Raw genomic sequence first — 5,108 nt, forward strand, 5'->3', positions numbered from 1 at the left:
TGCAACTTTTCATTCTGGTTATTTCATTTTCCTTTCTGCTGCAGAATGCAGTAATATTGATGCTTTAGCAATATGATAATTGCACATAATTATCTAGTTAGTTATTTATCAGATAAATTGTTTAATTAGTGTCAATGGAAAGTCAAGAAAAAAAGTAAATAATTATTTTGTATTGCGTAACGATGATTTTAAAAATAGCAATATCATGGTATTGATATTTACAGCATTCAACTCTATTAAGCATAAATTGGTGGAGAGAGATCTGATGGAAATTATTATATAAATGTAACAAATATACTATAATAAACCAAAAAGTCCTCTTTGCATAAACATTTTTAACATAATGAATAATTTCCTATTAATTTACTGGAGCACTTTTATTGAAATGACATGATCAAAACTTTAACTCAAATGATATCAATGAGTAGACGTAATGAACAAAATGCTGCTTCCTTCTTACATTTCATTCCTGATGAATTAAGCATGAGTATAGTTCCATCATGTATGCACATCTCTGCAGTTGAGAATCAGCGGACAGCATTCCTCACATTTATTCCGCATGATACCGCCCTCACACCATACATTTAAAGATTAAACAAGCGCGTTCACACGCTGGTGTTTTGTCTCAGGCGGGGAGAAAAGTGTGTGATTTTCAGTGCAGACGGTGGTTGTGAGTAAGCTGGTGTTTCTGTTTGGCCACATACTCTTGGACAGGACCGAGATAATAGATGTTATATCAAGCTTTATCAGATTCTGACAAATAACAAAGCGAAGCGGTGTTACTGCTGTGTTTTCCTAGTGAAGACTTTTTTTTTCCTTTGGAAAAAGCCAGAATTATAGGCCTGCTTTTATTCCTAAATGTAGCCGTTGACAGCCTCAGACTTCATAAATGAGTCCTGGCATGAATGTTGGACTGATCAGGTATGTATCAGGCCTGCAGCAGTCAAACCTGTCCTTACTCGGGCCTCCAAGCCATTGGATACTGTTATAGAAATAGTTCAAGCACAATGTGTGTTTGTGTGAGTACGTGTCAGATGTACCTCAAAGGAAAAGTACAAGAGGGGAGAGAAGAGGTGCAACAATAGATGGGGGGGAAGGACGGGTGAGGAAAGACAAGAAGGCTGTGACAAAATCAATCCAGGAGAGATTCCTCACATTTGCCAGGTCTAACCTCAAAAATACAATAATAAGCCATTGACTGTTCAAGAGTTTGAAGACTACAAGAAGATACAAATGAAAATATTCTGAAAATACAAAAAATAAGCTGCTTCAAGTTATTTTTTTTTGTTTTTTTTTACAGGGATGACGATGGATGAAAGGAGATTTGTAGCATAGATCTTGTTGGGACTTTCCAGACACTTTTCCTCTCTCTTTCTGCCCCCCACACTTGCTTGTTCTACGTGTGTGTACGTGCACAGTGTCTGTGTCTGTGTGTGTATGTGAGAGAGAGAGAAAGAGAGCGAGCATGTGTAGTGCCTGGAGGCTTGCATCTGGGCGCCATGTTCACGTAACCGGTCTTTTGGTCAGCAAAAATGTGCATGGTGAAAAGATGTTGGTCTACAGTTTTTATATCGGTCCTTTCAAGAGAAAGGAAATAATCTGCAAAGAGGAACAGATGGATACAAAAGGACAACCTTTTTCTTAATCAGTTTAATTTCATCAGATTATCTCTGCATTGACCGCAGTAGTGAAGCTATATTTAAATGTTGTATAATCTACGCTCTTCAAAGGCTCCTAAAACTGATTACTTTAATAACGACTAAAAAAACTCCTACTTTTATTGCGCATTCAGGTAATATAACAAATCATTTGATTGCAGAAATATGCGGTGAAATGCCATGACTGGCACATGAGCTGGTGGCCGTATGGACATATGAGTCTGTACGTCTGCTTTCCAGCACTGGCAAGATGGCAACAGTCTGAACCCAAAATTTGTTGGCATCACTTTTGAAGGGAAAAAAGTGAGAACTGTACATCTTTATTTGTGACAACAAATTGACATGTTAAGTTATGACTATGTTTTGGGCAACATCGCATTATTTTATATCCCCAAGCATGTTATTATATAGCATATTCTGGCAGACCGTGATGCCTATACACGCCTCTACTTTCCATATAATCACAAACCACACGCAAATGCGTGTTGACAGAAACATTCAAGCAACTTCTGTGCCACCCGCCCAGCTTGTACAGCTCACATGTGTCTCTTTCAGATGTACTTCCAAGCGGGCCCCCTCCTGCTCGCCCATCCATGTGGGAGAAATGTGGTCCGTTGCACCAGCGCTGAAGAGGTAACGTATCTTCTTCACCAGAGGGCAATGGGCAGAGGCCCGCTTCAAGCAGACAGTGAGTCGCGGAGCAGGCGATGGGAAATCATGGTTTGGAGTAAAACCATGTCCTTGGGAAGCAGGGTGTCAGCAAGGATTGCAGGATGCATCCTCCGCCACGCTGAACCACAAAGCCACCACACAGACCCTGTTTTCCACTGAATCACAGGGCTCAGGCCCCACTGGCCTCTGTGTAGATATCCAGTTACTAATCTGCCAATCCTGACCAGTACACAGTGAAATGACACTGCCCTCACAGTTAGAAGGCAAAGATATGGAGCAAATCCAGCCCAGCTGCTTGGTCCTTGGTAAAAGAGGGATCGAGGAATGTATGTAGAGCAATTTAGATGATGGTCAGGAGATGGGGAGCAGTGTGGTGGACTGTGGCAGCTCAATGGCTATGAATTGTGGAAGATCTTCTCTCTGGCATGAAACAGAACGTGAGGAACAAGGGATTTGTGGTCATGTCAAGAGTGCATCTATAGAACAGGAAACACAGGTTTTTTTCAGGGGGAGGAAAAACACTAAAGCCACCCAGTGGGAGGTTTTGGTCTTCTACGACACAAACATGTCATCAACCATCAAAATACCACTCATCTTCAAGCAGAAATGACAACTTAGTGTTGATATAATTTTCTCCCCTGTATTCAGAAAATTCCCCAAACAAGAGTTCATTGACATGGAGGATATGTGGTCATTATAGTTTCCTTTATTTCTTAAAAAAAGAAAAAGAAAGACTGCACTGCAAACCGAGGAGAGTCTTTGTTTACACCGTTGGCATGACGATATTTCATCAGTCACGTGTGAGCATAGAATGTAACCTGACCACCTCATTCTAAATATCCCAGTGAGCAGCCACAGCACAGCTCGGAAGGACGAAAGCCACGGTCCAATACTGAAATTAAAATGTTTTTGGTTGTGGGGGGGGCACTGGAGAACCAGGAGAAAACCTCGCAAGCATGGGAGGAACATGATAATGCACAAGCAGGTCCGGAGGCAGGATCCAAGTCGCTGAACCCCAGCATACCTTTGTCATTTGGATTTGAGATGCAGTTTGGGAACCAGAGACGCCTGCGAGGTGCCGTTAATGCAGATATGGATGAGTTGTTAGCAGAGCTTCGCAGTCAATCTCGATGTTTCACTGCTTTTTATAAGTAAATAATTAAGATAAAAATGAGCAAAGGATTAAAGGGTCAATAGGAGTGTGTTTTGGGAGATGTGTTTTCTCAATTTAGGCAGAAGGACACAAGCTAATCTTAAAAGTTTAATCTTGCAATTATGAGGACAACAACGTACTCTGGTCTCTTTTTTATATTTACGTGTTTCTGCTACATTCCTCGAGACTAAACATCCCCCCTTCCTCCCGCTGCTGTCTTGTGTCCCTCTTTTTAATTTCACAGCCTCACTTTCTCTCTTCTCCGTGCTGGAATTCCACTGGCGATGGACCTCCCAGGTGGGACCAGACAGATGCAGGTAGTCACTACTGGGATGGGAAAGCTGCCCTCCTCTCACCAATCCCACACCTGCCCCTTGCCTCAGGGGGGTCAATATCATCGTTGGCATTGGACACATGCTCGTCGTCGTGCAATATTAAATCTTCTTATTTGATTTGGACTGCAATTATGTCATAAAAACAAACTGGCTGTGAAGCTGTAGCCTGCCGGTGTGATCTACTTTCATCAAGTACAGACTAGCTTAATTATAGTGTGCACCATACACCCATCTTTCACTGGGGCAGTTTTTCCTACTGTTTCCCTAAGCCACTGCATTCTTTTATTGTGCGTTAATCACAAGGCAATTTGGCCGTTCACAATGGCTGGAGGTAGACGTTAGCACTGGTCTGTACACATCCTGCATGTTCCAGAGAAAAAAGGCAGGAGTTAAGCAATCCTACATGCTAATGAAATCTGAAGCCTCCACTATTTTGTGGTCTTTTTAATTGCATGCTTTTCACACACCAACAAGATATTCAAGTGTGTGGAGTCTCAGATAAGAATAAAGGATTTGCTCTTATTTGTGTACTTTGTATTTACCGCGTGAGGTTAGACAGATTTAAAATTCGAAAGTAAATGACCAAATCTAATCAAAAGAAATCACGCTGACGTTAATGACTGTAAATAAAACTTAGATTCCCCTGATCGGATGTAATTTCTGTTTCATTATCTTAAGGCAGAGCCTTAACACACTTTAAAGAATAGCATTCATGAATGAATACTTACGAATTTTATGACCGTCATATATATAATTATATAATTTCCTCACTGAGCACCAGCTTTTTTGTTTTTTAATCAGGACTTTACAGCCAGACGTCTGAAATTCACGTTTATGCGGGCCTATATTTGCCACATGGCTAAGTCAAACCAGATTTCTGTGTTCACACCCACAGAAGGATGCCAGATGCCAAAATTGCAGCATATGGCAAAATGTATAGATGTTTTTTTTTTTCCTTGTTTCATGCATTATGCCTTTGGAGCTTCAAATGGTTCAAGGTAAACGCAGTTGCCCAGCTCTTTGGAGCAGGCGGCAGGACAAAAAACTGGAAGCATCTTATTGCATTAAATTTTAGAAGGTCAGCAGCTCAGAGCAGAGGACATATCAGGGACGCCATTTTGGACAGGCATTTCTCTCCCTGTGGATCATTGTTTGTCCCCATACCTCAAATGACCATTAGATAAAAAACAAAAAAAGTTTGTTGCTTTGCCAACATTAGAGGTGAAGAGATTCACTGCAGCCACACATTTCATAAAAAAAGTCAGATTGATTAGGAAACACCCGGGGGTG

The 5,108-nt window shown here is 41.2% G+C and overlaps 1 long non-coding RNA gene across 1 annotated transcript; it reads left to right on the forward strand.

Annotated features, from left to right (window-relative positions):
* The first annotated feature begins 3,104 nt into the window (after positions 1–3,104).
* On the forward strand, positions 3,105–4,466 carry LOC115252933 (uncharacterized). The gene is made up of 2 exons (XR_003891233.1): positions 3,105–3,405; positions 3,728–4,466. It is a non-coding gene; the product is annotated as an uncharacterized lncRNA (long non-coding RNA).
* The last annotated feature ends 642 nt before the right edge of the window (positions 4,467–5,108 follow it).

This window comes from Takifugu rubripes, chromosome 16, assembly GCF_901000725.2.
Source record: "Takifugu rubripes chromosome 16, fTakRub1.2, whole genome shotgun sequence".
Classification (NCBI taxonomy): domain Eukaryota; kingdom Metazoa; phylum Chordata; class Actinopteri; order Tetraodontiformes; family Tetraodontidae; genus Takifugu; species Takifugu rubripes.